The 10,447-nt window shown below is 40.3% G+C and overlaps 1 long non-coding RNA gene across 1 annotated transcript; it reads right to left on the bottom strand.

The window, feature by feature from the left end:
• Nucleotides 1–213: 213 nt before the first annotated feature.
• On the bottom strand, nucleotides 214–3,771 carry LOC121394655. The gene is made up of 2 exons (XR_005961905.1): nucleotides 3,089–3,771; nucleotides 214–399 (listed from the first exon to the last, which is right to left on the bottom strand). It is a non-coding gene; the product is annotated as an uncharacterized LOC121394655 (long non-coding RNA).
• Nucleotides 3,772–10,447: the final 6,676 nt, after the last annotated feature.

Below are 10,447 nucleotides of genomic sequence, written 5' to 3'. Positions count from 1 at the left end.
AGCAGGCCCTTGAGTGTTGATTGCGTATTTGATCTGTAAATTTGCAGTACCTAATAGAATAACTTCATAGCCACTTAATCTTTGGGAGGTCATGTGTTGGGTGGTAATGTTCTTCAATAGGTGTGTAACCTGATGTGAGGTGTGCAAAATAGTATTGTGGCCTATTGTGACAGACTGTGACAGTTCAACAGCCATAGCACTAGCAGGTAAAGCTCTGAGACACGCCGGCATCCCCTGTACCGGAAGCGGCATTACTTTGGAAAAATAGGCCACAGGACGAAAACTTCCCCCAGATTCTTGAGCACAGACCGCAGCCATGGTTTTACAGGTGTCCTTGACATACAAATGAAAAGGTTTAGCATAATTAGGTAAACCAAGCGCAGGTGCTGTAACCAATGTCTGTAGGAGAGAATGAAAAGCATTAGTCATTTGTTCAGTCCATTGTACGTAAGGTGGTGCATCCTTTTTAGTACATTGTCTTAAGATATTGTCAAAGAACAGTTCGGTATCCATTGACGGCAATAGTTGACGATGCCAAGGAAGGACAGCATTTCCTTTGGAGTTTCAGGTTTTTTTATTTTAGTCAGTGCTTGTACTCTCTTTGGGTTTATTTGTCTCTGCCCGTGGGAAAGAATGAATCCCAAATATTCAACAGTTTCAGCCCCCATCTGAGCTTTATGTTTAGAAACCTTATGACCCTCTGCTGCCAGATGTTGCAGCAGTGAGGTGGTATCATGGTGGTTAGATTCCTGGCTTGGACTACACAACAATAAATCATCAACATATTGAAGCAGGACAGAACCATGGCCGGGGGCCCATGACTTAAGGGTATGCTGGAGCACCAGGGAGTAAGCCGCTGGTGAATCCACTAGGCCTTGGGGGAGGCGTTTCCAGGTAAGTTGGAACCCCTCAAAAGTAAAAGCCAAAAGTAACTGTGTCTCGGGGTCTACTGGAACCGAAAAAAATGCATTGGATAAATCCAAAACCGTGAACACCAAAGCATCACACGGAATGGAGGTAAGAAGAACCGTAATGTCTGGTACAATAGGTGCAATTGGTATAATTAGTGAATTAATAGCTCTTAAATCTTGTACAAATCGAAATTCATTGTTCTTCTTAGGAACTGGATTGATGGGAGTATTGTAAAGAGACACAACACTAGTGAGGATATCCTGATTAAGGAATATCTGTATTAACAAGCGGATACCATCTAACTTTTCCTGTGAAAGAGGGTACTGTTTTATGTATACTGGATGTGAGTGTGGTTTAAGCAGTGCTTTGTAAGGTGTACAGTCAACAAAGCCCACATCAAATTTGTCATTAGCCCATACAGACAGAATGGAAGGGTTAGTAAAAAGGTCGTTAAAATTTAGAAAAATAAAGAAACAAAAATATCTGCAGAAAGGCCCCCATCAGGGGAAATTCTGATGGATTGAAATCCTAACTTGTGGAATAGATCTCTGCCTAACAGATTTTCGGGGCACCCGGGGATGAGTGTAAATGGGTGTGAAATGGTACCGGTAGAGCCTGGGCATACAATAGGTAAAGGCGGTGTTTGTCCACTAGGAATAATAAATCCACTCCTGCAACGTTTAATACAATGTATGGGTCTGTACTAGATGAGGATGAGATGACAGGGAAACGTGGGGTACAACCTTCAGGGCAGTCCTATGTAGAACCTGGCCAGTTGATGGTGTGTCTGGGAGTGGAATTTGTCGAAGTCTGGGGTTGTGTGTGAGGTGCTTGTGGTTGAAATGTTGGGGCTGGGGCATTAGGGTCTGTTTGTTGATTTTGAAAAGTAGGACACGGCGGCCAGGGGCATTAGCAAGTATATTTTGTAAATCTGTGGGGCTTAAAGGTTTCATTATGAGTTGTTCACCAACAGTAAGAAAAGGATACTGGATGTTGATCCCCCCTTTTTTTAGGTTCTCTTTTCCTTACCGTCATCTTCAGACGGTCAGGAGTGATATGAACTATTTCATAACCTGCTTGAGTTATTATACCCATATCTTTTTCTAATTCGGGCATTTGGGTTATCTCGATTTTTATCAGTATCTACTGTATCTAAGCCAGATAGGGGGAAGGCCGGCAATGGGTAGGCTGCAGCTTCAATCATACGGGGTGGGGCAGGGACAGGCATTGGTTGTTGAACCAATGGGACTGCTTGGACTAGTGCTATAGGGGCAGCTTGGGGTACTATAGGAGCAGAAGCTACAGCAATGCAAATCTCATCATCCTCCACGGTATCTGGTTTATGTGTCAAATTGGGGTAGATAGCCATGTAAGGGGGTGGGGTAGTATAAACAGTTTGATCACAGGTTGTAGAGCATTGTGAATTGTGTTGTTTAAATAGTTTTAAAACACCAGTTTTTCGAGGATTGTAGTTCTTAGGGAGGGAAGGTGTAGAGTACCAACCTGGGGCAATCTTAAGCCAATTTTCCCCACCCGGTGTCATATATGTATAATCCCATTTAGGGTCACCTTCTTTCTTCTGAACACACATTTGATAAGCTATATTCATATAATATAAATCATTAGCTCCATCACGTGGAAAAGGATTGTCTAGCTCTAAATGTTCACACCAACCTGCAAGATTATCTACCCAGGGGTCAACATAAAATCCTCCAGTAGGACTACATCTATACACATACTGTTTGCAAGTCTCATTAAGGAGGGGCGGTGGTAAATTTTTTGAAGTCTTCCCACCCATCTTGATTCAAGACAAGTACAGTCTACAAATAAGATTAGTAAGTATCAAAAAGAGAAAAAGAAGGTATAGGATAGACTAATTAGTGGTGTAATGATTAAATGTAACTCACAGTTTTCCTAACGAGAACTGTTTATTTGTTCTTATATTATAGGCTGACTCTCTGTTCCAGGTTTATTCACCTACTGCCTGGACTCATAAATCTAAACTTTTTGCAGGAAAGATAGCCTCGAACTCTGAACACGCAGAGTTTATACGTCTACGGTGTATAATGGGATAAGAATAGGCCGAAGGAAGAGAAGTGAAATAGAGTCAACAGAAATATTGGTTAATCAATTATGTGGACTATCGAATTCAATAAAAAAACAAATATCTCAATACCTTAAATTCTTATCAAAGAACGTGTCATGTACGATTGCAACGAAACAGAGAAGCCAGGGCTGAACTGAGATCAAGGTCCCAACAATACCCGTTAGCAACTCGTGATCACTCTTAACGCTGCAACTATTCACAGATATATTTTAAAACACAAATACACAAATACACAAACAAGACAAGACAATAATACGCATGGAAAGATGAATCAGTCAGTAAGAAATGGTTCCCGTGCACAACCTGAGTATCCCTATTTTACTATACTACCATGGGATCTCTATAACCCGTCTCAACCATACATGAGACAGTCTCAACCATACATGAGACACTTTAAGCTGCTAATCATGCCCTTGTCTCAACCATACATGAGACAGTCTCAACCATACATGAGACACTTATTTAAACTGGTAATCATGCCCTTGTCTCAACTATACATGAGACAGTCTCAACCATACATGAGACACTTACTAAGGAATCGGTCAATCGGAAAGAGCCAAAGGTAAGAGAAAACACCGTCAGTTCAGACAGTGATTCTACTTACCTCTGGATTTCCAGCCATCCCACTTCTGACACCAGAAAACTGTTAGGGCCACTAAACTCCACTGTGCTATCCCTGCACTGTCCTTGCAGCTGCGAGCCGACTCGTCTTATACTTGATGCAACGGTAAACCATCTGATATCATCTCTCCAGGCATGCTGATCAGGGAACCTGCAATGAACGACACTGTAGGCTTGTGTGTTGCAAAACAAGTTCAGTTTATTATGGGTAGTACTACAACTTATATAGGATAGTAAACAAAGAGATTCCATTGTGATGTCATACACAATGTGATTACACTATATTTGGTAATGTTTGAACACCTGAGTGGCTATAGTATGTTTACACAGTCTACAACTTGTGTGTATTTGATAAGAAGCATACTTGTGCAATCAAGTGTTCAGGCAGGAAAAGACATTAGCCCCTTGCAATCCCTTTCAAATGAGAATATCATTATCTGTAAGGTGGATAAAGGAGGAGGCATTGTGGTGTGTAATAAAAAATGAGAAGGAGGCTTTTCGACAATTGGGGAATATGACACATTATAGGAAAATTAAGGAAAACCCCATGAAAGACTTAAAGGATAAAATTAATATACTATTACATTCTGCAGTGATGGAGGGGATAATAACTGAGGGTATATACGACTTACTAATATGTAAAAATGCCCAGGTACCACATATTTACTTCCTCCCAAAAATACATAAATCCCTGGTGGACCCACCAGGAAGACCCATAGTCTCTAATGTCGGTTCACTTCTCCAGCCAATATCGATATTTATTGATCTAGCATTACAAGATATCATCCCTACACTTAAACCATGCCTTCAAGATACAACGGATTTCCTCCTAAGTTTAAAGAATGTTAAGGCCCTGATCCGGACAGTATATTGTGTTCCTTGGATGCTAGGGATTTATGCACTTCTATCCCTCATGAGGAAGGGGTGGAGTGTATTTGTACCTATTTAGGACACACTGAATTGCCTACATATAAAATTGCACACTGTTGGAATTGGTACTTACCAATAATTACTTTACTTTTAACAATGATTTCTACTTGCAAGTGCAGGGCTGTGCCATGGGTGCCAACATGGCACCAGCATATGCAAATATCTTTATGGATTTTTTTGAACAGACTTACATCTTTCCTAATACAGAGTTTGCAGAGTACATTGACTCATATATGCGCTATATGGACGATTCGTTCTTCATTTGGAAGGGTACACAGGAACACCTTAATTCCTTCCTAGTTTACCTTAACTCTGTCCATTCGACCATAAAATTTACATTGGAGTATCATCCCTCCGATATACACTTTCTGGATGTTGATGTTTCCCTAATTGAGGGCACATTCAGCACCTCAGTATACACTAAGCCCACTGACCGTAACACCCTATTAAGACCTATGAGCTTCCATGCTCCTAATCTATTTAAAGGTCTACCTAAAAGTCAAATGATGAGGGTGAGGAGAATAACTTCTACTAATGAGTTATACAAACAAGAATCAGAGAAAATGGTGCAGAAGTTTATTGACAGAGGGTACAAACAGGAGGTTTTAAAAATAGGTAAGAAAATAGGTAAGATACCGAGAGAAAATTTATTACAACAAAAAAAGAAAAAAGATTCATTCCAAAGAATTCCTTTCGTATCAACATATGACACTAACTCAAAGTTCATTAAACAGACAATACTCAAATATTGGGGTATCCTGGAGAGGGATCCAAAAGTGGCCAATCTCTTTTCTTCTCCGCCAATTTTTTCCCTACAAAAGGGGAAGAAATATTGAGGATTTGATTTAACAAAAAAAGACAAACAGTACATCAGAAAAAATACCCACAGGAACCTATCCATGCCATAACTGTGGCCACTGTAATGGCATCATCAAAGGGGAAAATGTAATGCACCCACTAAAAGGTATACCATACAAGACCAGGGGTTTCCACACCTGCAATTCAAAGGGAGTCATTTATTGCATTAAATGCCCGTGCGGCATGGCATATGTGGGTCAGACACAAAGAACAATTAAAATTCGTTTAAATGAAAATAAATCAGTAATAAGGAATTATCAACCAGGGATAGAGGATATAACCAATAAGAAAAAGCAGGAAACAATCTTGGCCAAACATTTTTTTGAAAATAAACACAGGATCTCACAAATTCGTTGGCAAATTTTGGAAAAAATATATGAGAAACAGGGACTAGACTTTAAGCAAAAACTTTTACAACGAGAGAGCTATTGGATATGGACTTTACAAACACAGACCCCCAGAGGGTTAAATGAAGAATTCAGGTTATCATGCTTTTTATAGTAAACTTTTTTTGTTATTAAACCACTTTTTCTTCCTTTGCAGATATTAATTGAATGAAATGAAAACACATCCAGGGTTAGGTAACAAAAATATTTTTGTTCCATTCTTAGGGAGAGCTAATTGTTTAGCAGTGCTAAACAATTAGCTCTCCCTTGTATAACCCTGTGATGTTATCCGTTTATCCTCATTGTTATCCTAATTGCTTTGAATTTAAATACTTTGTATAACTGAGGTTAACATGTTACTTTTTCAAGTCCTTTTTTTTGGTTACTTTTGTGGGACTGATAATAATTGGCAACAACATTTGGACACTTTATTAGACACTTTTTGGACATTTTTTTGATTTTTTTCTATTTTGATTGCTGTAATGGGGGAGGTGTTTTTTGGCTATATAATGGGTAGGCACGATGGGTTCTGTATCTCCTGACGAAGGGGGAACGCCCTCAAAACGTTGTGACGCAATAAACGTACCAGGGGTTGCACCCCGGTTTGAATAGCTTTGTGTGCCAGCCTGTATTGCTTTCTATATGTGAAATTTGGGAGGGCCGTCTCCCTGAGGAGCTGTGCACCAAGCAGATTCTTTGTATGGGACTCCAGGAATTTGGCTGATAGAAATTGATGTTTGGTTGCTGTTAGGGCTACTCTGCAGATTCCCCCTCTCCTCCCTGAACTGATAAGTGCAGCAGGATAACCGTAAGCAGTTTTTATTACTTGTACTGCCTGCTGGCACTTCCCCCCTAACTCTTCCCTTAAATAATTTCATGGGCGGGGCTTACTCGTGTGTAAAGTTGCATTTAAATGTTCCTGCATTTCCTGATTTTTCTGCAGTCTTTTGTCGTCTACCCACCCAACCCACCCCCCCCCCCCCCAAACTTGGTGAGTTTTAAACCCTGGACTATGAGCTACTGGTGCAGGCTAAATGGGGAGCACATTAATTACAAGATCCGAGCAGTCTTGCTTAGTACAAACCAGTCCAGTGATATGATATTGTTCCATACCAGGCAAGAAGGCACAAAGAGAGCCTTTGGTTGGGTAAGGGCACCTTATACACAAGGTGGATCCAGGATACCACCATGGAATATTTCAGTATGACTTGGCCTCAGGGATGAGGAGTTGAGTATGAGCCAGCAAATTAGATGGTTAGCAACATTGGTCCCAGTCATTTTTCCAGGGCTTTGCAGACATTCATGAAAGCAGTATTAGCATTTACTTACATTTTTGGAGTACAAATACAGTGGGGCTCATTTATAAACACCGGGCAAATTTGCACCTGGGCAATAACCCATAGCAACCAAGTGTGTTTTTACTTACAATGAAGTGTGTATTTCCAGAATTCCAGCAGCCACCTAAAAGGCTGTGATTTTCATGGATACAACTCACCTTATACAATGAGAACACAATGATAGCAACCTTTAGTTTACTTGCAGGACTTTCCCGTAACTGGAAAAATAAAATATTAAAAACAAATATGGTAAAAAGAACCTTCCTTACAACAAACACAGGTCACATTCAGTCTTAAACAGGTGGTATAAAGACATTACCACAGGGTTGAACTGGGCAGGTGATGCACTGGGAAAAAGCCTGCTGGTCCAGATCCGCTGCCACTGCTACCTGAGATGCACTTGCTGCTACTCTCTGATCCAATCGCAGCAGCAGGGGGCCCAACGGGAGGTGTGTGTGCCCCTGATGCTGCAGCCCCGGTGGGCCTGGGCCCCCCAGTCCGACGCTGCATTATTAGTTACTGCACTTGTTATTTTGTGTAAAATGTAATATCAGATGTAATTGCCATGTTTTATACCCAAAATGCAGGATTATCCTGTTCTGCTGGTTTTGACCCCTGATCATTTACAGACTTTATGGATTTTGGCTTGCTTCTTATACAAAATCTGCTGTTATGTTAACTTGTTTATTTTTTAAATCATCATGCTAACACCATAATATGGCTTCCAGTTTTCATCAATCAGTCCTGACTCTATACAAGTTAAAATATACAGGGGCATTGCAAATAAAGAATATGATTAAGTTAATGAAAAATGTCCAAGATAAAAAAACGAGAATTTATTTTATAAAAGTAGATGTTAATTTTTATATAGAGCTGATCATCATAACTATTTTTCCCTCGTTCAGATCATTGTGGGTCTAGGACAGGCTGCATCACTAGTACACAGAGCACTTTCAGAATTAGAAGAGCTGAATTTTCATTTTAAAAAACAGTGCACCTCTTAAAGTTACCTGAGGCTGCTTTGATTAGAATTAGCGTACCAGGGGTTATTAAACAAAATTTCCTCTGAGGCAAATTGGTGAGGCTTCAGATGGGGTTTTTTTTTGCCTTCCTCTGGATCAACTGGCAGTTAGGCAGATTTAAAAGTTACTAAATATGATGACTGCCATGGTGGTGTCATTTGTGCCTTTCTCCACCTTCCTCTACTTGGGTTAGTGGGAGGAGTCCTGGATCTAAGGAGACTGCAACCCCTCAAGACTATCTGGTGGTAAACATCAAGTATATGTGTTTATATATGACCTCATCACTGCTTGCCTATGATTAAAGGTGGGAAAACCCAAAATGCATTAGTGTCTGCTAATATGATTGATTTTAATAGTCTACAATAAAGCCCTTGTGGCTGCTTATATCTTGAAAGTTTGTGCTATCCCTGGATGAGAAGCTATTCAAGCTTGCACCTGACCTGGGCATGTTACAAGAAATCTTGATTTGACAGCAATGACAAAAATATTCCTGATATAAAAATGGATGTGTTTGTAGCAGTTTAATTTAATATAAGCAGTATTTGATTAACTCTAATAAATGTTTTTTTTTCTTAAATTTGTGCATTTATCGAGACACAATCTTGGCCTTATTAAAGTATAAAAAATATTTATTTTAGTGTGAATATGACCCAAACAAATGTAACATAGTATATGATTTATGAAACTTCCATCACATTAATAGTTGAGAGGACCAGACCCCCTGTTAAATGTAACTCAAAGAATGCATATTCCAGGTTTCCAGGCAACAAGCATACTAAAACTTAATAAGCACCCTCCATTTAATTGAAGATATGTTCCATTAAGTCAAGGCTAATCATTTTTTCCACCAGTTAAAAAAATTGGAACAAGAATTAAATAAAATCCCACAATGGCAGAAATGGAATCATTTATACATTTATGTATTTTGGAATACATTTTAGAGGAACAGCAACGAATCACAGTAAGCATACTAGTGTGTCAGTACATGCAATTATGTGCAAGCATGAGTATTTTACCTATTTTTTATCTCCATTAATTGGTGACCTAACATACATGTATGTGTGCCCTTGGTTTGTGTGCGCAGTGACTCGTATGATCCCAGAGTGCGGCTTTACATGGGCAGATCCGCTCATTTGCAGAGTTTACCACCGATATGCCCACTTTGAGAGGCTGATCCGATTGGGATAGCATTAGAGAAGCTGTTATGGCGGAGCTCACTGCGGCATACAGCGTTCTCTTCCTGGTCACAGAGACTTTGTGTGCTAGCCCCGTACACTCCAGTCTAGCTCAGAATATTCCTTGCTTGCAGCGCTGCCCATTCATTGAAGAAAATGCTGATTTGTGCCTACGTGATTGGCACTTCCTCAGAAGTAACCTTGAGGAATTGACGATCACATAGGCACGAAACGCGTAGGTTTTTTAACAGCACACCCACTGTGTGAAACAATAAAGCAGGAATGATATTAAAATCAGCGTTTTCTTCAATGAATGGCCAGCACTGCAAGCAAGGAATATTCTGATCCGATTGGGACCCTACGGCCAGGAATGTAATGCAATGTAATGTATTCAGTATAAAAGGTATGGAAGTATGGCTTCCATACTTTTTCTCCAGTGAGACACCTGCTCTCATTTTAGGGGACTTCAACATCCCCATTGACAACTCTGCTTCTGCTGCCACCTCTAAACTTCTCTCTCTAACAGCTTCATTTGGTCTCTCTCAGTGGACCGACTCACCTACCCACATCGAGGGTCATGCTCTTGACCTTATATTCTGCCACTCATACTGCCCATCCAACTTAATTAACTCTCCCTACCCTCTGTCTGACCATCATCTACTCTCCTTTCAGATACTGCTTTCATCTGCAGCTTCACAACCATCTCTCTCTACCGACACACACAGAAACCTTAATGTCTTTGAACCACAACAATTATCAACAGTATCAGCACAATCCATATCTCATATTAATACTCTCTCCTGTCCCAATACAGCAGCTTCTCTCTATAACGATGCCCTTTCAACAGCACTTGACTCCCTTGCACCTTCTACCACCCGTCACAGCCGGCCAGCTAAACCCCAACCCTGGCACACTAGTGTAACATGGTACCTCAGAAGATGTAGTAGATCAGCTGAGCGACGGTGGAGAAAGTCACGAACTGATCCTGACTTCATCCACTTCAAATTCATGCTCTCCTGCTATAACCGAGCTCTATCATTAGCCAAAGAACAATACTTCTCTTATCTACTATGTCCTCCAAACCACAGCAGCTGTTTGC

This window comes from Xenopus laevis, chromosome 6L (genome assembly GCF_017654675.1).
Source record: "Xenopus laevis strain J_2021 chromosome 6L, Xenopus_laevis_v10.1, whole genome shotgun sequence".
Taxonomy (NCBI): Eukaryota; Metazoa; Chordata; class Amphibia; order Anura; family Pipidae; genus Xenopus; species Xenopus laevis.
Note: the sequence above shows the minus strand (reverse complement) of the source record. Positions and strands in the feature narration are given on the sequence as shown.